This window comes from Schistocerca americana, chromosome 2 (assembly GCF_021461395.2).
Source record: "Schistocerca americana isolate TAMUIC-IGC-003095 chromosome 2, iqSchAmer2.1, whole genome shotgun sequence".
Classification (NCBI taxonomy): domain Eukaryota; kingdom Metazoa; phylum Arthropoda; class Insecta; order Orthoptera; family Acrididae; genus Schistocerca; species Schistocerca americana.
Genome location: NC_060120.1, coordinates 215180046 through 215203820, shown reverse-complemented (window position 1 = coordinate 215203820; position 23775 = coordinate 215180046). Strand labels below are relative to the sequence as shown.

The window sequence follows — 23775 nt, the reverse complement described above, 5'->3', positions numbered from 1 at the left end:
CACGCGTGCGCGGTGCGCTAACAGGAGGACACAGGCACGACGACCTTGCCCCACCGCTGCTAACAGCGGACTTAACAACTGAGCTACCCAAGCACGACTCACGCCCCGTCCTCACAGCTTTACTTCTGCCAGTACCTCGTCTCCTACCTTCCAAACTTAACAGAAGCTCTACCAACTGAGGAAGGTAGGAGACGAGGTACTGGCAGAAGTAAAGCTGTGAGGACGGGGCGTGAGTCGTGCTTGGGTAGCTCAGTTGGTAGAGCACTTGCCCGCGAAAGGCAAAGGTCCCGAGTTCGAGTCTCGGCCCGGCACACAGTTGTAATTTGCCAGGAAGTTTCATATCAGCGCACACTCCGCTGCAGAGTGGAAATCTCATTCTGGTAACTCGAAGCTGTCAGAATTTCAAAATGTGAACAAGATCTTAACGATACTGGCCAACAAAGAAAAATTCCACTGCTGAGACAGTAATGAGCGAGGAACTTATAATTTCGCCTGTTCTTTGCTTGAAAACGCACCAAGTAAGATATCTGCCATTAAGAGCGTCAACGACGTAATATGGAAGTAAGTCTAACGCCAAATGTACAAAATAATTATTTATTACGAAAACTCACAGACATATGATCTAAATACCGTACTATATGTTGCAAAGTGCTTGAAAATGGCCTTTGGGCCGAAATAGACCTGTAGCCAATGAAAATAAAGTTACAATAATAACAACTGCTGCACGTAGCAGCGTTTTGGCTTAATGTACACGTACGGAAAAGTTGTCGGTCTTCGTTTAGGAGAGATTATATAAGCTCTCCAGATAAAAAATTTGCCACCCCAGTGCGTATGCACAGCTGAATTGTTAAGCCTTTACAGATGACGCAGCACATACCTCAACCACTTGCGCGCTGCCTCTACGTGAGCATAAGACGGTAGCAATCAGTGAGACATTTATATTTCAGGCGGACATTAGCGTATCATTAGGTAAGTGTAGGGATGTGACACAGTGGCAAAAAGGGGCAATCGTGTTTGGCCGCGTGTGAAGTTGCTGGGTTTGTTGGTGCTTCGTGGTGGACTATTCAGTGAGTCTAAGAGCAGTGGTGTAGAGCTTATAGAAAGCAACACGCTTTTCTCTATTAACACATTATTAAAAAAAGGATTTAAATTCAGTTATGAATATGGAAGAGCGCGAAAATAGAGAAGTTAAACCTGATATTACATGGTCACTCATGTAAACTGTGACAATTTGAACGAACGCTCACCAGTCCAGTTGGGATACGCACTTTCAGTAACTCTCATTAAAATTTTTAATTACTATAGATGGTAATGGTTCGAAAGATACAGTACATTATATCAATGAGAAAATCTGTTAACCAGTTTTCAACCGTTATAAAACCGAAACGTTCTGGGAGATTAAAACTGTGTGCTGACACGATGCTGACTCAACCTAGGACCTTTTTCTTTCGCAGGCAAGTGCTCTGTCCACTGCGGTATCCAGGCATCACTGGTCATCGACCCTCACAACGCTATTCCATCTAGCATCTTCTGTCCTACTCCCCAATCTTCTTGGAACTAATCAGTCCACATATTTTTCGGAACGTACAAAATAACAGCCGGCCGGGGTGGCCTAGCGGTTCTAGGCGCTACAGTCTGGAACCGCGCGACCGCCAGGGGACTGATGAGCTCAGAAGTTAAGTCCCATAGTGCTCAGAGCCATTTGAACCATTTTTTTGAACTAAATTTGATTCATGGGACGCGTCGTAATTCTGACGTCACACTTGTTTGCTGTCATGAGAACGACGTCGCAAACTATTAGAATAAGAGAAGCAGACCCCTTTGTAGGTGGTCAGCAGCGCATTTGTGGTGAGAGGTTTGGCACGCTTTCGACGGGTGTTGCAAGCAGACGTCTAACGGCTACAGCTGTGGCTATTTTTTAAAGAGGGTATTTCTTTCTTCTCCTGCCGTGAAGGTGGCAACACTGATTTCTTATTTTTGTTTTAGTTTCTTAATCGTCATTGGATCACCTTACAATGATACAGATTTGCCATGGTAATGCATTGATGATAAATAGATTTTACGGACTATAAGACGGTATGGACTATAGGACACACCTTAATTTTTAAGCAGTTCTTTTAAAAAATAACGTTTTTACTATTTTTATATTAGATTGGAATGCCGGACTAAAGAAAAAGTTCTTCGTTTTTAAACCGAACTGACCCTTCAAATCCCTTTTAATTTTGGCCATTTTGCATTCAGTCGTCTATTTGCATATTTCATTTACGTCAGTTCTTTACTAGCCCGCGAATCGCCAATGGTTTTTTCTATTGGTGGAGGGCCGAAATGCCGCTCGGCTGCTCTTTTTCCACGTCCTTCTGCATATGCTATTATTTTCAATATGTAGCCCGCATCATATGGATACCTTTTATTTTTTTCCATTACGAAACAGCTAACAACAAAAATATTGTACTTTTACTGATAACACAAATCACTTTCAATTCAAGATCATTGGCACCGTAGACTGCATCATAAGCTAGACAGTGTTCTGCGTTTGTGATGGTGGGACGGGAAAGAAATGGTTCAAATGGCTCTCAGCACTATGGGACTTAACATCTGAGGTCGTTAGTCCCCTAGAACTTAGAACTACTTAAACCTAACTAACCTGAAGACAACACACACATCTATGCCCGAGGCGGGATTCGGACCTGCGACCGTAGCGGTCGCGCGGTTCGAGACTGAAGCGCCTAGAACCGCTCGGCCACACCCGGCTAGCAAGCGTGTGAATCCCCGCAACTCACGTTCGTCGCATTTGTGCGCTTCTGCTGCCAGTTGAATCCAATGTTGCCAGATAGAGACAAATTTCCCGCAGCAACGAATATATGGCCACTTTTTAAGAATTTTAAATCAAAAGCACAAATAATTAAACGTTACCGAAGCTTTTGTTTGTTATTTATGAAGCCAAGACCCCATCAATAACGAAATGGCCCTCTGGACTTACAACCTTGGACAACCAATGACCACATGATGACCATATCCATGGGACTTGTGGACTTCCTGTTCTTCTTATTAGTGGGGGCACTTAATTATATCATTTCAAATAAACTGTAACTGGATGTTGAACTGCAGAAACCGCCGGTATTTCTCGTCTACACTGGCGTGCAGAACTTCAGAATGAGAATAACTTTCGCATGATGTTTTACTGCCAAGGAACATAGCTCTGTGAAACTTGAAACATATAATGAAAGAACTGCTACTGTACAGAGACAGAAAGCAACTGAAAGAAAATCGCAGTGAGACGAACACAACTGAGACGTTTATTCAAAGACAAGAATTATGCCAAAGTCATCGCGATTGATGATGTTCCCCTAGACCAGCGGGCTCCGCATGCCGCCCGAATGGGTGTTCGTGCGTCCCACGATTCTCGATACTTAGAGAGACAGTAATATTTTAAGATGTGCTTAATTTCAATTGACTTTAGTGAATTTGACCATGGGCTAAGCAAAGTTTGCCGCTTATCTCGGGGACAGACTGGTGTGTGGTGCGGCCACTGCTCGGTTCATAGAAGCGAGAGGGGGAAGATTTCATAGTTTGCCTTCCAATGATGACGACTCACGAGCGTGGGCAACTCGCACCGATTAGTGCCAAGGCATAAATGTCAAACGAAAGTGTCATGGATTCGTGAATGCGCATTACAGAGGCGGCCATCTTCAAATGTGATGTGTCAGTACATGGTTCTAGCAAGTAATATGAAATCAAATTAAGGCTGTTGTATTACAATGCAACGATTAAAAGAAAAATGGCATTCAGAACATTTAGTTTCTCATATTGGAATTCCTGTTATTAATTAATTTAACATACTAATTTATGTAGGTTACTAATTAACAGTAACATCGGTAGGAGAAGGTGTCGTAAAGTGTCCAGGACGGGAAAAGTAGCCACACAATATTTTTTCCCGTGAACAGCGCTGCTGCATGCCTAGAAGTGGTTAGTACAGTTCTCATATTCAACACCATTGTTGTCAATAAGACTGACAGGGAGCTTGTTCCGTAATATTTAGTAAAAACTTTTTTAACTGTGTGTCATCTGTTGTACGATAAATAAATTACAATGTATTATTCTTGCTACCTTACTTGTGTATACTTTACCTATGCATCGATGTTGAAACAACGTCTTCTGACCTGCAGTTGTGGTTCCTTGTCATTTATGTCAGTCTGATAGTTTCTTTTATGGATCACTAATGCTGATTGCTGACACGGCGTCCGATCGAAAACAGTGCTCACACTACTCGTCCGGTAAAGTGGCCAAGGCAGCTTTTACACAAGTACGAGTTACTTCTACAAATTTTCGAACGGGAGTTAAAGTCGAGCGAGAAGAAATAAAAACTCTGAGGTTTCCGGATGAAATTGTAATTCTGTCAGAGACATTAAAGGTCTTGGAAGAGCAGTTGAACGGAATGGATAGTGTGTTGAAAGGAAGATTTAAGATGAACATTAACAAAACCAAAACAAGGATAATGCAATGTAGTCGAATTAAATCAGGTGATGGTAAGGGAATTACTGTAGGACAACTCGGGTCGCGTAAGCATGTTTCAACACACTATGAAACCATGGTTATTCATAGACGCTTATCATGGGCACATTTTATCAGATTGGGAAATAAGATTTGCTATTTGGGCAGCAAACTAACTGATGAAGATCGAAGTAGAAAGGATATAAAATGTAGGCTGGCAATGGGAGAAAAATTGTTTCTGAAGAAGAGAGGTTTGTTAATATGGAGTATAGATTTCAGTATAAGGAAATCTTTTCTGAAAGTATTTGTATGGAGCCAGAATGAGATTTTCTCTCTGCAGCGGAGTGTGCGCTGATATGAAACTTCCTGGCAGATTAAAACTGTGTGCCCGACCGAGTTCGAGTCTCGGTCGGGCACACAGTTTTAATCTGCCAGGAAGTTTCATATCAGCGCACACTCCGCTGCAGAGTGAAAATCTCATTCTGGAAATATCCCCCAGGCTGTGGCTAAGCCATGTCTCCGCAATATCCTTTCTTTCAGGAGTGCTAGTTCTCCAGGTTCGCAGGAGAGCTTCTGTAAAGTTTGGAAGGTAGGAGACGAGATACTGTCAGAAGTAAAGCTGTGAGGACCGGGCGTGAGTCGTGCTTCGGTAGCTCAGATGGTAGAGTATTTGTATGGAGTTTAGTCATGTATGGAAGTGAAACATGGGCGATAAACAATTTAGACAAGAAGAGAATAGAAGCTTTGGAAATGTGCTACAGAAGAATGCTGAAGATTAGAGGGGCAGATCATGTAACCAAAGAGAAGGTACTGAACAGAATTGAAGAGAAAGAAATTTGTGGCATAACTTGACTAAATGAAGGGACCGGTTGACACAGGCATTCTGAGACACAAGGGATCACCAGTTTAGTACTGGAGGGAAGCTTGGAGGGTAAAACTCGTTGAGGGAGACCAAGAGATGAATACAGTAAGTGCATTCAGTAGGATGTAAGTCGCGCGGTGTGGCCGCGCGGTTCGAGGCGCCATGCACGGATTTTTGGCCCCTCTTGCCGGACGTTCGAGTCCTCCCTCGGGCATGGGTGTGTGTATGTTGTTCTTAGCATAAGTTAGTTTAAGAAGTGTGTAAGTTTTGGGACCGATGACCTCAGCAGTTTGGTCCCTTAGGGACCGACGCACATTTGAACATTTGAAGGATGTAGGTTGCAGTAGGTATTTTGAGATGAACAGGCTTGCCCAGGATAGAGTAGCATGGAGAACTGCGTTAAACCAGTCTTCGGGCTGAAGTCCACAACAACATTACAAAAAACACGCATTGTAATACAGCAGATGAAACTGACTTCTAAACCCTTTTATATATATAGCTACCATCCTGCAGTCTATCCATTTGTGGTAATTTTGAATACAGTATTTTATATTATTTAGAATCGTCTGTTTTATATGCAGGCTAATACAAAAGTCCGACTGGAAACGGTCTGCTGTAGCCACTTAGTTTTCTTTCAGATACTAGGGTGAATATACCTAGAAAATAGGCCCTGAAATCAGAGAAACGAACATGTGATCATGTTGTGATGGCACTGCCCGAAATATCTGTTTAGGTACGGCAAATTGGTCGTTGAGATAAGCGTTCAGAAAGTGCATGTAGTTGCTATACACAATTTTCTTTTTCACTTAAATGCATTTGGCGTGATATGTTACAATATGTAGATTCAAAATGTGTCAGTGGTAAGCGTCTATGAATAACCATGTTTCCATAGCTTGAGGAAACATGCTTACGCGGCCCGAGTTGTCCTACAGTGTCAGCACAGTATTGGCTCTTGAGCAAAAATGTTTGACGACCATTGTCCTAGACCATGGGTTCCTAGCAAAATTTTTACGAGGACCCCCTCATCGAGCATGATTGGTACCTTGTCATACCACAGAATCAAGTACCTAAAAAAAACCAATTGTCTTTTCATACATTTTCTATTTTTGGTACTCAGAAAAAATTGACATTCATTATCATCATCATCACCATTTAAGACTGATTATGCCCTTCAGCGTTCAATCTGGAGCATAGCCCCCCTTATACAGTTCCTCCATGATCCCCTATTCAGTGCTAACATTGGTGCCTCTTCTGATGTTAAACCTATTACTTCAAAATCATTCTTAACCGAATCCAGGTACCTTCTCCTCGGTCTGCCCCGACTCCTCCTACCCTCTACTGCTGAATCCATGAGTCTCTTGGGTAACCTTGCTTCTCCCATGCGTGTAACATGACCCCGCCATCTAAGCCTGTTCACCCTGACTGCTACATCTATACAGTTCATTCCCAGTTTTTCTTTGATTTCCTCATTGTGGAAACCCTCCTGCCATAGTTCCCATCTACTAGTACCTGCAATCATCCTAGCTACTTTCATATCCGTAACCTCAACCTTGTTGATAAGGTAACCTGAATCCACCCAGCTTTCGCTCCCGTACAACAAAGTTGGTCGAAAGATTGAACTGTGCACAGATAACTTAGTCTTGGTACTGACTTCCTTGTTGTAGAAGAGAGTAGATCGTAGCTGAGCGCTCACTGCATTAGCTTTGCTACACCTCGCTTCCAGTTCTTTCACTATGTTGCCATCCTGTGAGAATATGCATCCTAAGTACTTGAAACCGTCCACCTGTTCTAACTTTGTTCCTCCTATTTGGCACTCAGTCCGTTTATATTTACATTCATTATTGAAAAAATATTTAGCTTAAAACTTTTTCAATTTATCCATCATTGTTATTGTTAAATTTTGATTACTGCTCAAAATCTTTGTCTTCAAATCTGGGTGTTTAGTGTAACAAACTCCTTAAAAAAATAAAAATTGAGTGTGAACTGAAAATGACAGGAAACAATTAAAACTGAGTGTATTGGCCTTTCAAGTGTACTACACTTGAGACTGCATGGAGTAGACATGTGTGAAAAATAAGAAAATACTAATTTCATACAAGGTATTATTTATTTGAACCACTTTTTAACCAATGGTCCATTTTTAACTACTTGAACTGTAGCTTCTGCGAAAAACAACGCTTTACAAACACTACTGTTTTAATACAGAAAATTGAATATGTAAACAACACGGTCTGTGAAAGCACTGGCAATAAACTAACAATGGCCGATTGTCATCTGAAATGCGAGTTTCTGTGTAAAGCGACTGTCAGTTGTCAACTGCATAGAGGCAGCGCGCACAGTCTAACGGTATACAGCAGAACTATTTGCCTCTATCTAATTCTAGTTTTGCGCTAGAGTGTGCTAGTGTCAGTTGGCTGTAGGAAGACGCTAGACGCAGAAGTTAGCGTTCGCTAAAGCTCTGCTCATGCAGGAAGCGGCCAAAACAAAAAATCTGTTATCATACGAAATATATTTAATGTATTTTTTATTCTAATAGCACCTTGCGGACCCCTCTGGCATAGCTCGCGGACCCCTGGGGGTCCGCGGACCACCTGTTGGGAACCACTGTCCTAGACATTACAAGCGGCTGGGCATGGTTCTTAATAGCGTATGTGATCACCACGGACGTTCGGATACGGATCCTCTACACCTCCCGTAAACTCGACCCTCCTCACCCGCTGGTCTCTCCCATCCTCTCCCGCCCCCATCCGCTGCCGCGACTGTATTTCCATGTCCCACCTGCTCTCCATCTCTCCACTCACCATACCCTCTCGCAAGGTGGCTTCTGCCAGCTCCTCCTCCCTGATGATGCCCTCCTCCCCTCCATCTATCCCTCCTATCAACTTTGATCCTCCCAATTCCTGTGTCCTTTCCTTAGGGCACCCTCTCTCCCTTCTCTCTCCTTCCCTCCATCCTCCCTTCCTCCCCCCCTCCTCCGCCGGGCTTCCCCACCCCCTCCTACCTTCATTCCTCCCCCCCCCAACACCCCTGCCATTGGCATCTCTGCTCTCCTCTCCCTCTCCTCCACCGCCTTCCTCCCCTCTAGGCAGGTCCCCGCACACGCTAAGTGCACATTCACGCGCCGGAGATCATCGCCATCAGTTTAGTGTCTGTGCCGTCGTGATTGTGATTTAGTGTTTTTCGCCGCCACGCTCTTCGTTCACTTGTACCATCTCGTTCGTCAGTGTCTGTGTGCAGTGCCACCAGTGTTTTTGTGTGTTTTCGTCGAGTGTGAACGGCTTCATGTTTATTATTTATTGTATCTCCTGTTTTTTAACCTCCGATTTGTTACTTTTCTGTCTCATTTTTTTCTATTATTGTAATTCCTGTGGCTGAAGAGCGGAGTAGATGTAATCCGCTGCCAGCCCGCCTTTGTATAAGGTGTACAAATCACAATAAAGGAAAAAAAACACAGACGTTAATGCGTACTCAGCAACGTACTGCCACGCTGGCCGGAGACTGGAAAGAAGTCCTTCTTGTAGGGCGTCCCATTCCTCCACCATATCGCCATCGCATCTCACAAGTGCTCGAAGGGATTTCCATCGGGCGAACATGCAGGCCAGTCCATTCGCCGAATATCCTCTTGTTCCGAAAGTTCCTCCACTCGCACTGTTCGGATCGGTCGCGCAATTTCATCCATTAAGAATGAAGTCAGCGCTGAATGCACACTGAAAAGACGATCAGGGGGAAGGAGTACAGTGTCACAATGGCTTTGAATGATGAGTGTACAGTTTTCAAAGATCTGGAAGTAGGTACGCCCATATACCATTGTGGTGTCACCGCCAGACACTACACTTGCTAGGTGGTAGCCTTTAAATCGGCCGCGGTCCATTAGTATACGTCGGACCCGCGTGTCGCCACTATCAGTGAGTGCAGACCGAGCGCCGCCACACGGCAGGTCTAGAGAGACTTCCTAGCACTCGCCCAGTTGTACAACCGACTTTGCTAGCGATGGTTCACTGACAAAATACGCTCTCATTTGCCGAGACGATAGTTAGCATAGCCTTCAGCTACGTCATTTGCTACGACCTAGCAAGGCGCCATTACCAGTTACTATTGATACTGAATCATGTACCGTCAAGAGCGACGTTCACCATTAACGGATTAAAGTTAAGTATTCCACCAGCTACGTCCGTTTTTTCTAAATTCTAATTTCCTTGTCCTGTTCCAGACCTCACGCCAGCCTGCATGAGCTAAACGCGTGCCTATCGGCCTCCTCTAGCAACACGGTGTTGGCTCTCCTGCCAACCAAAACAACCATTATGCCTCCGCACGCCGTAACAATTGGTCTGTCAAAACGATCATGTTAGACAATGCTCCAAGGTGCATTCATTATGTTTTCCCACCTCTCGCCATGTGACGGTACTTCTAGCACTGTTGAACATAAACGGTTTGGTGGTCCATGTGATATGATGTTGCACAGGCGTACTGACCTAATCTTTGAACGAAGCACAATCACTAGGCAGCATTGTTGTGGCACGCTACTACTTTCCCATGCGTGTTTTTTCATGTGTTCGCGACTGGATCTTCCTGCGCAAGTGGAGGACCTTTTGGAGTGAGAGGATATTCGGCAAAAGAACTAGCCAGCCTGTTCTACCCCCACCCCCTTACCCCGCCCAACCCACCCCACTCCCCTACCCCCGAGGACTTGAGGGATGCATTGGGGAGACGTATTTCAGCCCGTCCACATGCACCAACGACCATCCAGCTGGTCTTTGTAAAGGATGGATTGCTGTCCGTGGTGATCACACATCCTATTAAGAACCATATCATGTCTTTTGTAGTATCCAGGAGACCATCATAAATCTGGCGACTTCTTTGTAATTGTTGTCTTTGAATAAACGTGTCATTTCTGTCAGTCTCATTACATATTCCTCTAAATTAGCTTCAGTATTAAACTGTAGCAGTTCGCAGTGATTGACTCTTCCGTCGATTCTCGAGAGAATATTTTGTGCATTGTGAATGAAAACATCCACAAACTGGTGTAATATTTACAATATTTATTATTTATTTCACAAACCGGTTTTCGGCAGTTATGCCACCATTAGATACGAAGATAAATACTCGTATGTAGTGCTGTAAAACTTTGTAGGAACAAACGTTTTAAACTGGTGCATCTACAAAAAAATCTTCATTTCCAGAGATGAAAAATGTTGATGTTAGATTCAGGAATAAAGGAAGAGGAGTTATCTCAGAGTAAATGCGACGTAAGATTATTTAACTAAGATTTTTATGTCGTCTCGTTTGGAAACAAGGAGAGGATGCTGTTTCGTGGCTGGTATCCTCTTTCTATAACACAAACTGCACACATATATTAACTGATTTCTTTATTTATAAGAATGGAAAATTACTTATATCAGGATTGTGTTGTGGTACAAGCTCTTCTGTATAGCCCATGCTAGCCTCACTGCTAGTGAAGTACAAAGTCCACTACATACACTATTAGGGTTGTTACATGCTGCCTGTCTCTGAGTTAGTGGCAGAGGTAATTGCTATTGTAAATCCTGATAGACTGCGACTGATTACACTGGAACTTACTCATTGTGACAGACTCGAACAGACTCAAACTAACTGGCCCTCCGGTCTGCGGCGGCGATCTGAATACTGGCGACTGGTAGCGCGTTTCCTGCGAGTCTGTTGTTGGCCTCTATCTATCTTGTCACAACCTCTATGCCGCATGGTGTGCTTGAGCCAGTTTACACCAGCACAAGGATGAAATATGTGACACATTAACTACTGAAGTAGGTACAAATTACAAAATTGAACAATAAGCATTAGTGACATGTCCCATGGATGGGATAGAACAAAATAATCTTCTCTTTAATGGGTCCTAAATTACAGACTGATAACATATACTTGTGAGATTAAGCAGCTGCGATTATACATAGACTAATTTTTTACCAAGACAGGAAAAATTATAGTACTTGAAATGAAAGACAGTGGGTGTGTGAGTAAGAGGGGTAATTTAAAACACATCTTGAATGGGATTATGAGCAGTATCTGCAGTTAGAAGTGGTGAGTAAAGGAATTGTGTTTGGTCATTCAGTACTAAACTTGGGCATGTGGATATATCTTTATTAATTTCCATTGCTTGAAGATATCTTCCTTCCTTTATGGATATGATTTGATAGTTCATGTTGCACATTGTAATTATGGTGTTCTTTAAGCAAGTGGTCCGCAAAAGTGGAAATTTTGGAAAAGGAGCGCCATAGTTACAAGGTGCAACATGAACTATCAAATCATATCCATAAAGGAAGGAAGACAAGACATCTTCAAATAATGGAAATTAATAAATACATAGCCATCTGCCCAAACATAGTACTGGATAACCAAATGCAATTCCTTTACTTCTAAACACAGATACTGCTCATAAACCCATCGAGGCCATGTTGTTAATTAACCCTCTTAATCATATGCCCCATTGTCCTTTATTTCAGTTACTATAATTTCTCTTCTCGTGATAAAAAAATACTCTTTTTATCATCACAGCGCCTTCACTTACCTGCTTAATCTCACTAGAATATGTTATCAGTTTGTAATTTAGGACCTATTAAAGTCAAGATTATTTTGTTCAGTCACAACCTTGGAACATGTTACCAAAGTTTATTGTTAAATTCATTTTCCTCTATGAGCAATTGTTGTAATTTCTATACAGTACAGTAGATAATGTGTCACATATTTTATTTTAGTTAAATAATCTTACATCGCATTTACATTGAAATAATTCCTCTCGTTTTATTTTTCTTGACTGAAAATGGAGGTACTCTGTAGACACACTAGATTAAAATCCTTGACCCTACAAAATTTCACAGCACTGTGTATTTATCATCGTGCCTGATGATGGCATAACAGCTGTAAACCGTTCTACCAAACAAACAATACATATTGTAGAACATTACACTAGTGTTGTGTGTGTTTTAATTCGCAACGTAGCACTTCGTTTTACGTGTGATCCAAGTTTCATCGAGCTATGTTGCAGACCTTTGAAGTAGGTGACTTCTCTGCGGTTACAATGTTCTGGCATAACCACAAGCGCTGGAAGGAAGAGGAAGAACCCAGGACCAGAGAAAGTGAGAAAACGTCAGCCAATAGCCTGCTGACAAGGACCGCACCACGACACAAGCGCCCCCTGTAAGAAGTGAATATAAGTGCCGCTCCTGCCAGCCTCGGTAACCCAGGCGATCATTGTAGGCAAAACCACCCCTTCCTTCCGTCTCCTTGATTTTTAGCTCAGCATCTATGTCCATCCTATTAACCTTACCCCCACCCTCAAGTACCTTGGCGTCACCCTTGACTGTCGCCTCTCCTGAACCCCCCATCTCCGAACGATCCAAGCCGAGGCACACTCCGCCTCCTCAAGCTCCTTTCTGGCCGCACACGGGTTCTGGACCCCTCCATAGTCCTCCACACCTATAAATCCCTCATCTACCCCATCCTCTGTTATGCCCATCTTGCCTGGATCTCTGTCCCTCCAGCCTTCTACAAGTCCCTTCAAATCCTGGAACGCCATGCACTCCGCCTCGCCTATCGCATCTGCCTCCCTTCCCCCACACGGATCCTCTACAACTTAATCCCTTTCCCGCACCTCTTCCTCTTCCTTGAACAGATACGGATCCTTTACACCTCCCGTAAACTTGATCCCCCTCACTCGCTTGTCTCTCCCATCCTTTCCCACCCCCGTCCACTGCCACACCTGTACAGCTGCATCCCACCCGCTCTCCATCTTACCACACTCCATACCCTTGCCCAAGGTGGCTTCTGTCAACTTCCCCTCCCTGATGATGCCCTCGTCCCCTCCCTCTACCCCTCCTACCAGCTTTGATCCTCCCCATGTGTTTTTCCTCCAGGGCACCCTCTTTCCCTTCTCTCCTTCCTCACTTCCTCCCCCTCCTCCTTCCCTCCCCTCCCCAAGCTTCCACACCCCCATACACTCTCCCCTCCCCCTCCTTTCTTCTCTCCCACTGGCATCTTCTCCCCCAGTCCCTCCTTCCCTCACCTCTTCCCTCTGGCAGGCCCCCAGCTTTTTCGTGTGCACAGTATGTTTTTAGTGCGCTGGAGATCGTCGCCACTGTGCTAGTGTTTCTCTTCCCAACAGTTCATCAGTGTCTCTCCTTCACTGCTCTTCCGTTCACATACGAAACTCTGAGTCTCCGTTGTGTACAGTGTTGAACGTTTTTATACAAACAGCGCATCCGTGAACGCCTTCATTTATTTTAATATGTATGACCCCTGTTTTTATCCTCCATGTATGTTTGTTTAATATGTTGTCCTGTTTTATGTATGTTTTTTCTGTGGCCGAAGAGCGGCATAGGTGTGCCACTGCCGGTCTGACTTTATGTAAAGGTGTAAAAATTACTGTAAAGAAAACAAAACAAAACAAAAACCGCCTCGGTCGGACATTAGTGCTCAGATCGGTTCAGTATGCGGACATTAGCGCTACGATATCAGATTGTCATCAAGTGCTTAGTTGGCCTTTGTCTATAGCGAAGAATATTACTGTTTGCATGTTACTTGCGGCACCGATGTAACTCCTAAGTTAAGTATTGTCAGTCTGCTTTACAAAAATGAAACTATTAACGTTATTTGTTTGAATTGTTGTATAGCATTCCGAGAACGCAGCATCCTTTATACGCCCTACAAGCGACGAGTGGACAAGATCCAGCACACAACACACCTGTCCTTTACTTTCCAGTTGTTTGAGGCCACGTTGCACAGATCCGAGTGCTCGGCACGGCTTGAAACGGCCGGACAGCCGCTCCGTCGGCGCCAGTGCGCCCGTGAGACCTCGGCGCCTCTAAGACAGCCGGGCGGGCCTGATTAAAATTCACTACGAGCAGTCGCGCCCCGCGGAGCACCGCTCAATTAGTGCCGCACTCAGTCAGGGGGCCTCGCGGGGGGTCGATCCCGCGCCCTCGGACACGCAGCTGCCGCCTAATTTCCCGCGTCGCCTTACATCACGGCCGCGCCGTCGCCGACGTCGCTTTATTACTGCGTGTCCCGGCCGTATGAGACACACTGCGGTTCCTGTCCGGGCGCGGTGCCGGGAGAGGCGGAATCCTGAGCGGCCTTCGTTAGGCTGTCACAGCCGCGTTACGCCCGAGTGATTTAGGGCGCAGGTGACCCTTCCCTTGCCTTTCACGCACTCCATTCGAATATGCTAAACACGCATTTGCGGCTGGCGTGTGCAAACGAGGATACATCTGCAATTAGTGTATCAGCCAGCAAATGCCGCTGCAAGATTGTGTTGCTCGTACTACGAGGGTAATCCCAAAAGTAAGGTCTCCTATTTTTTTATAAGTATTTAGACCTGTTTATTTCTACAATGGTTTACATCAGTTTACAGCTTGAACATTTAGCTAGTTTTCGACATAATTACCATTTCTGTCGATGCATTTTTGTAGGCGCTGTGGCAGTTTTTGTATGCCCATGGCATACCAACTCGGCGCCATGCTTTTCAGAAACTTATGAACCTCTGCTTTCACCTCGTCGTCGGAGCTGAATCGCTTTCCGGCCAAATGTTCTCTTAACCTAGGGAACAGGTGATAGCCACTGAGCGCCAAGTCATGACTATAGGGTGGGTGCGTGACTATGTTCCACTGAAACTGTTGCAGGAGAGCAACGGTTTGCCGAGCGATGTGTGGGCGAGCGTTGTCATGGAGAATGTGTACGCCCTTTGCTCAACATTCTTCTTCTCCGGTTCTGAATTGCCCGTTTGAGTTTTTTCAGAGTCTCACAGTACCTGTCAGCGTTAATTTTAGTCCCAGCGATTCAGCTCCGACGACGAGGTGAAAGACGAGGTTCATAACGTTCTGAACAGCATGACGGCGAGCTGGTATCACATGGGCATACAAAAACTGCCACAGCGCCTACAAAACTGCATCGACAGAAACGGTGATTATTTTAGAAAATAGCTAAATGTTCAAGCTGTAAACTGATGTAAACCATTGCAGAAATAAACAGGTCTATGTACTTGTAAAAAAATAGGAGACCTTACTTTGGAGATTACCCTCGTATAATTTACAAAGCTCATCACACGAAGGGCCTAATAGAAGACCTTCACTCATGTGAAGGTAAACTGCAACACTTGGGCCGGCCGGAGTGGCCGAGCGGTTCTAGGCGCTACAGTCTGGAACCGCGCGACCGCTACGGTCGATTTTCTCTGCCTCGTGATGACTGGGTGTTGTGTGACGTCCTTAGGTTAGTTAGATTTACGTAGTTCTAAGTTCTAGCGGACTGATGACCATAGCTGTTAAGTCCCATAGTGCTCAGAGCCATTTGAACTATTTTTGCAACACTTGGAACTGGATTCTCGCTGTCAAACACATAGAGAAAAACTGGAAGTATTGTCTCAGAAATTGATTAAAAATTGCTCCAATCAAACAGTTCCGACCATTTATTTTGGGAGGTTTCCATCGGCCGTAAGGCAGGTGTCACAACTGGAAGTCCCGTCCCAGTTGTGAACCACTCTCCCCCACCCCCCTTCCCTTTACACCACTGTCAGCTTGCCATGCCATTGGCCGTACAGCAGATATCATAACTGGAAGTCCCGTCACAACTGGGACCATCGGCCGACCCCCCCCTCCCTTTCCACCGCTACCAGCTTGTCTTGTCCTGAAGGGGAAGGAAGAGTCTGATTAACTTCTTGTAAGACTGCTCCACATCCTCTATAAATTCTTTAAATAACGTAATTTTCTCTTTTAGCAGTAACTGCTTTTATCTCGCTATTTCAGTTTCGGCTCAAATGCATTGTCAAGCATGAAATTTCATGTCATATAACGGCATTTAAATAAGACGAATCTGTTCATGACATTGCTAACAGCCATATACACTGAAGAGCCAAAGAAACTGGTACACCTGCCTAATATCGTGTAGGGCCCCCACGAGTACGCAGCACTGATGCAACACGACGTGGCGTGGACTTGACTAATGTCTGAAGTTGTGCTGGAGGCATATGACACAATGAATCCGTAAGAGTACGAGAGTGTGGGGATCTCTTCTGAACAGCACGTTGCAAGACATCCCGGATATGCTCACTAACGTTCATGTCGGGGAGTTTGGTGGCCAGCGTAAGTGTTTAAACTTAGAAGAGTGTTCCTGGCCAGCTACCCGTGCTCTAGGGGTAGCGTCTTTAATTCATAATCAAAAATGTCTTCGGTCCCGGGTTCGATCCCCGCCACTGCCTAAATTTTGATAAATAATCAGCATTGGCGGCCGAAGACTTCCGGCATAAGAAGTCAGCCTCATTCTGCCAACGGCCTTGTCAAAGAGGGCGGAGGAGCGGATAGAGGTTCAGGGGTGGGAAATTGCCCCTAAAGGTGGAAGAACCAGCAATGATCAACGACATGAGGATGCAGAAGGCAATGGAAACCACTGCATTAAAGACACGTAACGGGTATCCACAGGACATGTGGCCTGTAATTGAAGAAGTGTCATGATGATCTCTCCATTGGCAAAAGATTCCGGAATAGTCCCCCATTCGGATCTCCGGGAGGGGACTGCCAAGGGGGAGGTTACCATGAGAAAAAGATTGAATAATCAACGAAAGGATAACGTTCTACGAGTCGGGGCGTGGAAGGTCAGAAGCTTCAACGTGGTAGGGAAACTAGAAAATCTGAAAAGGGAAATGTAATGGCTCAATCTAGATATAGTAGGGGTCAGTGAAGTGAAGTGGAAGGAAGACAAGGATTTCTGGTCAGATGAGTATCGGGTAATATCAACAGCAGCAGAAAATGGTATATCAGGTGTAGGATTCGTTATGAATAGGAAGGTAGGTCAGAGGGTGTGTTACTGTGAACAGTTCAGTGACCAGGTTGTTCTAATCAGAATCGACAGCAGACCAACACCGACAACGATAGTTCAGGTACACATGCCAACGTCGCAAGCCGAAGATGAACAGATAGAGAAAGTGTATGAGGATATTGAAAGGGCAATGCAGTATGTAGAGGGGGACGAAAATCTAATAGTCATGGGCGACTGGAATGCAGTTGTAGGGGAAGGAGTAGAAGAAAAGGTTACAGGAGAATATGGACTTGGGACAAGGAATGAAAGAGGAGAAAGACTAATTGAGTTCTGTAACAAGTTTCAGCTAGTAATAGCGAATACCCTGTTCAAGAATTACAACAGGAGGAGGTATACTTGGAAAAGGCCGGGAGATACGGGAAGATTTCAATTAGATTACATCATGGTCAGACAGAGATTCCGAAATCAGATACTGGATTGTAAGGCGTACTCAGGAGCAGATATAGACTCAGATCACAATATAGTAGTGATGAAGAGTAGGCTGAAGTTCAAGACATTAGTCAGGAAGAATCAATACGCAAAGAAGTGGGATACGGAAGTACTAAGGAATGACAAGCTACGTTTGAAGTTCTCTAACGCTATAGATACAGCAATAAGGAATAGCGCAGTAGGCAGTACAGTTGAAGAGGAATGGACATCTCTAAAAAGGGCCATCACAGAAGTTGGGAAGGAAAACATAGGTACAAAGAAGGTAGCTGCCAAGAAACCATGGGTAACAGAAGAAATACTTCAGTTGATTGATGAAAAGAGGAAGTACAAACATGTTCCGGGAAAATCAGGAATACAGAAATACAAGTCGCTGAGGAATGAAATAAATAGGAAGTGCAGGGAAGCTAAGACGAAATGGCTGCAGGAAAAATGTGAAGACATCGAAAAAGATATGATTGTCGGAAGGACAGACTCAGCATACAGGAAAGTCAAAACAACCTTTGGTGACATTAAAAGCAACAGTGGTAACATTAAGAGTGCAACGGGAATTCTACTGTTAAATGCAGAGGAGAGAGCAGATAGGTGGAAAGAATACACTGAAAGCCTCTATGAGGGTGAAGATTTGTCTGATGTGATAAAAGAAGAAACAGTAGTCGATTTAGAAGAGATAGGGGATCCAGTATTAGAATCGGAATTTAAAAGAGCTTTGGAGGACTTACGGTCAAATAAGGCAGAAGGCATAGATAACATTCCATCAGAATTTCTAAAATCATTGGGGGAAGTGGCAACAAAACGACTATTCACATTGGTGTGTAGAATATATGAGTCTGGCGACATACCATCTGACTTTCGGAAAAACATCATCCACACAGTTCCGAAGACGGCAAGAGCTGACAAGTGCGAGAATTATCGCACAATCAGCTTAACAGCTCATGCATCGAAGCTGCTTACAAGAATAATATACAGAAGAATGGAAAAGAAAATTGAGAATGCGCTAGGTGACGATCAGTTTGGCTTTAGGAAAAGCAAAGGGACGAGAGAGGCAATTCTGACGTTACGGCTAATAATGGAAGCAAGGCTAAAGAAAAATCAAGACACTTTCATAGGATTTGTCGACCTGGAAAAAGCGTTCGACAATATAAAATGGTGCAAGCTGTTCGAGATTCTGAAAAAAGTAGGGGTAAGCTATAGGGAGAGACGGGTCATATACAATATGTACAACAACCAAGAGGGAATAATAAGAGTGGACGATCAAGAACGAAGTGCTCGTATTAAGAAGGGTGTAAGACAAGGCTGTAGCCTTTCGCCCCTACTCTTCAATCTGTACATCGAGGAAGCAATGATGGAAATAAAAGAAAGGTTCAGGAGTGGAGTTATGATACAAGGTGAAAGGATATCACTGATACGATTCGCTGATGACATTGCTATCCTGAGTGAAAGTGAAGAAGAATTAAATGATCTGCTGAACGGAATGAACAGTCTAATGAGTACACAGTATGGTTTGAGAGTAAATCGGAGAAAGACGAAGGTAATGAGAAGTAGTAGAAATGAGAACAGCTAGAAACTTAACATCCGGATTGATGGTCACGAAGTCAGTGAAGTTCAGGAATACTGCTGCCTAGGCAGTAAAATGACCAATGACGGACGGAGCAAGGAGGACATCAAAAGCAGACTCGCTATGGCAAAAAAGGCGTTTCTGGTGAAGGGAAGTCTACTAATATCAAATACCTGCCTTAATTTGAGGAAGAAATTTCTGAGGATGTACGTCTGGAGTACAGCATTGTATGATAGTGAAACATGGACTGTGGGAAAACCGGAACAGAAGAGAATCGAAGCATTTGAGATATGGTGCTAAAGACGAATGTTGAAAATTAGGTGGACTGATAAGGTAAGGAATGAGGAGGTTCTACGCAGAATCGGAGAGGAAAGGAATATGTGGAAAACACTGATCAGGAGAAGGGACAGGATGATAGGACATCTGCTAAGACATGAGGGAATGACTTCCATGGTACTAGAGGGAGCTGCAGAGGGCAAAAACTGTAGAGGAAGACAGAGATTGGAATACGTCAAACAAAAGCAAATAATTGAGGACGTAGGTTGCAAGTGCTACTCTGAGATGAAGAGGTTAGCACAGGAAAGGAATTCGTGGCGGGCCGCATCAAACCAGTCAGTAGACTGATGACCAAAACAAAACAAAAAAAGAGTGTTCCTGGAGCCACTCCGTAGCAATTCTGGACGTGTAGGGTGTCGCATTGTCCTGTTGGATTTACCCAAGTCCGTCGGAATGCACAATGGACATGAATTGATATAGGTGATCACACAGGTTCTTACATATATGTCACCTGTCGGAGTCGTATCTGCCAAAGGCCTTGCCGCAGCGCTGACACCGGTTCCCGTCAGATCACCGAAGTTAAGCGTTGTCGGAGTGGGCTAGCGCTTGGATGGGTGACCATCCGGTCTGCCGAGCGCTGATGGCAAGCGGGGTGCACTCAGCCATTGTGAGACAAACTGAGGAGCTACTTGATTGAGAAGTAGCGGCTCCGGTCTCGGAAACTGACCTATGGCCGGGAGAGCGGTGTGGTGACCACATGCCCTTCCACATCCGCATCCAGTGACGCCTGTGTGTTGAGAATGACACGGCGGCCGGTCGGTACCACTGGGTCCGCCAGGGCCTGTGGATGGAGTTAACGTTTTACGGAGTCGTATCTAGACGTCTGCAACTAGGCACGCCCCACGCCATTACGAGCCTCCACCAGCTTGAACAGTCAAAATGGTTCAACTTCAAATGGCTCTGAGCACTAGGGACTTAACTGCTGAGGTCGTCAGTCCCCTAGAACTTAGAACTACTTAAACCTAACTAACCTAAGGAGATCACACACATCCATGCCCGAGGCAGGATTCGAACCCGCGACTGTAGCGGTCGCGCGGTTTCAGACTGTAGCGCCTAGAATCGCTCGGCCACCCCGGCCGGCCTTGAACAGTCCCCGGCTGACATGCAGGGTCCATGGATTCATGAGGTTGTCTGCACGCCAGTACACGTCCATCCGCTCGATACAATTTGAAACGAGACTCGTCCGACCAGGCAACAACAGTCCAATGTCGGTGTTGACGGACCGAGGCGAGGCGTGCAGTCATCAAGGGTACACGAGTGGGCCTTGGGCTCCGAAGGCCCATATCGATGATGTTTCGTGTAATACACCACACGCTGAAACTTGTTGATGGCCCATCATTGAAATCTGCAGCAATTTGCGGAATAGTTGCACTTCTGTCGTCGCTGGTCCCGTTCTTGCAGGATCTTTTTCCAACCGGAACGATGTTGGAGTTCAATGTTTTACCGGTTTCCTGACATTCACGGTGTACTCGTGAAATCGCTGCCTCGGAGATGTTGTGCCCCATCACTCGCGCGCCGAGTATAACACCAGGTTCAACCTCACTTAAATCATGATAACTTGCCATTGCAGCAGCAGTATCCGATCTAACAACTGCGCCAGACATTTGTTGTCTTATGCAGACGTTGCCGACCGCAGCGCCGTATTCTACCTGTTTACATATCTCTGTGTTAGAATACGTATGCCTATACCAGTTTCTTTGGCGCTTCAGTGTGTATCACTAACGCCTAAGACAATGGATGCTGCCGGCTGACTATATAGTGGCTTCCAAGGGCAACAAAAATTTTGGTTTCTAAGACAAAAAAAAGACGCACCATGAAGGAATTTTCCGAATGGAACAGTAACCGATACATGTGACGTACATGTGCATACGTACAAATGATCACAGTTCCAGAAAATTGTTTTATTCAAGACAGAGCTTCGCAAATTGAGCAAGTCAGTAACATGCTGGTCTGCCTCTGGCCCTTATGCATTCAATTACTCTGCTTGGCACTGATTGATAGAGTTGTTGGAGATCCTCATTACGTATCTCGTGCCAAATTCTGTCAGATTGGCGCGTTAGATTCTTAAGGTCCTGAGCAGATTGCGGGGCCCTGCCCATAACGCTTCCAAAGTTCTCAGTTGAGCAGAGATCCGGTGACTTTGCTAGCAAAGGTAGGGTTTAGCAAGCAAGAAGAAAAGCAGTAGAAACCCTCGCCACTTGCGAGCGGGCATTATGACACCCCACATCATCATTATTGGCTGTCGAGCCGTATGGCTGGCGATACTTTGGTTGGTATCTCACCGATGTCCGGGGTATCTCCTGACTCGTCTTCGCTGGTCTTTCGGGCTCAGTTTGAAGCGGGAGACATCACTGAAGACGATTCCACTCCAGCGAATGAGGTTCCAGGCTGAAGATGTGTCTGGACACCGTACGGACAGCAATGGGAATATGAACCTGACTGTCGCTCGCCATACGGCCTGACAGCCAAGAGTGATGGTCTGACGTGCCATTCCATGTCATAGCAGGACCTCTTTGGTTGTCATTCAGCACAGCGGCAAACCATATCCACGGCTTCCATTTCTGCAAGATAATACCCCTCGCCCCACCCCGCACAAGGCGAGAGTTTCTACAGCTTGTCTCCATGCCAGCCAAACCCTACCTTGGCCAGGAAGGTCGCTGAGTGTCTCCCCAACTGAGAACGTTTGGAGCACTGTGGACAGGGCCCTCCAACCAGCTCGGTATTTTGACGACCTAACACTCCCTTTTGTCAGAATGTGGCGCGATATCCCTCAGGAGGACATCCAACAGCCGTACCAAACAATGCCAAGCCAAATGAGTGCTTGCATAAGGGTCAGGAGTGGACCAACGCTCTATAGACTTGCTGAATTTGTGAAGCTGTTACTCTTGAATAATCCAATTATTCTGAAACTGTAAACGTTTTTTAGACTGTACTTTCAAACATCCCTTTAGATAAATTATGAATTACTGTGCTGGTAAACTTCTATGTTGCTTGATGCAGAGACAGCTAAGTAAAACTGAATGTCCTCAGACATTTCTCTCTTACTTATTCTGATCATCACTAAACTGTCACCCAATATTTTTAGTGCAACGCAGTCTGACTTTCAATAATTCCTACAAAAGAATGGCCCTGACTAACACTAACCTATATCTTACATGAATCACTTACCTCACAAAAACCTTCGTTACTCGAACCACTTCAGTACAGCGAGCGCCAATGCTGCCAGCTAAATAAAAGATTCTGTCTACTGAAGGCACTAGCTACTGACAGGCATAGTTAGCAAATGAAAGATTTTGACAGAGAACAAACAATGTATTTACCTTCATAATGTTCAAAAGTCATAATTCATGACCTCTATCTTTACAAATTTCCTTTTTCTGGCGGACACACGCCCAGTTCGACCGCTTATAGTAACCGCTCAAAACTCTGGCATCTCTCTCTCTCCACATCCACCACTGCTGGCGTCTCACCTCTAACTGCGCAACGCTACGCGCTGTTCACATCCAACTGCCCAACACTACAATAGCGAATATTCCAACAATGCCAACCAACCACAGACTGCACACAGCACAGTCAGTATTTTCATACAGAGCGCTACGTGGCGTTACCAACATAAAAACCTAAACAGCCTACTTATAACTTGTACAGGCCGGCCTCTGTGGCCGAGCGGCTCTAGGCGCTACGGTCGCAGGTTCGAATCCTGCCTCGAGAATGGATGTGTGTGATGTCCTTAGGTTAGTTAGGTTTAAGTAGTTCTAAGCTCTAGGGGACTGATGACCTGAGGTGTTAAGTCCCATAGTGCTCAGAGCCATTTGAACCATTTTAAACACTGTCATTGTCTATGCAATTCCTATCAGTTTATCTGTTTTTATGGCAGAGATTCTGTGTTTACATATTGTAAACAAAGATGAGCGTCGGATTTGAGTTCACAGACGTATTCCCTTGTCTAACCTGGTCTTCGCTACCATGTAAGATGTTCTCTGCATCCGACGCTCTGCTCTTTTCGAGAATTGCTGATCTGTTGCAAGGTGGCGGTGGCAATCTTGATAATTACTAAAATCATCATCATCATCATCACGTGCTCCTCGCCGTGTCCGGCGACAGCGACTCCATCAGTCGTTTAGTCCGTATTGTGGCGAGCTCGGATGTGGCTTGCAGCCGTGAAATTTTATTTTAGGTTTGATGATTATTTTAGTAATTCTGCAATTACTAAAATAATCATCAAACCTAAAACAAAATTTCACGGCTGTCTCGTCACATCGAT

At 44.9% G+C, this 23775-nt stretch overlaps 1 non-coding gene across 1 annotated transcript; it reads left to right on the top strand.

Moving 5' to 3' along the window:
• The first annotated feature begins 237 nt into the window (after nucleotides 1–237).
• On the top strand, nucleotides 238–312 carry Trnas-cga. Its single transcript has one exon. It is a non-coding gene; the product is annotated as a tRNA-Ser (tRNA).
• Nucleotides 313–23775: the final 23463 nt, after the last annotated feature.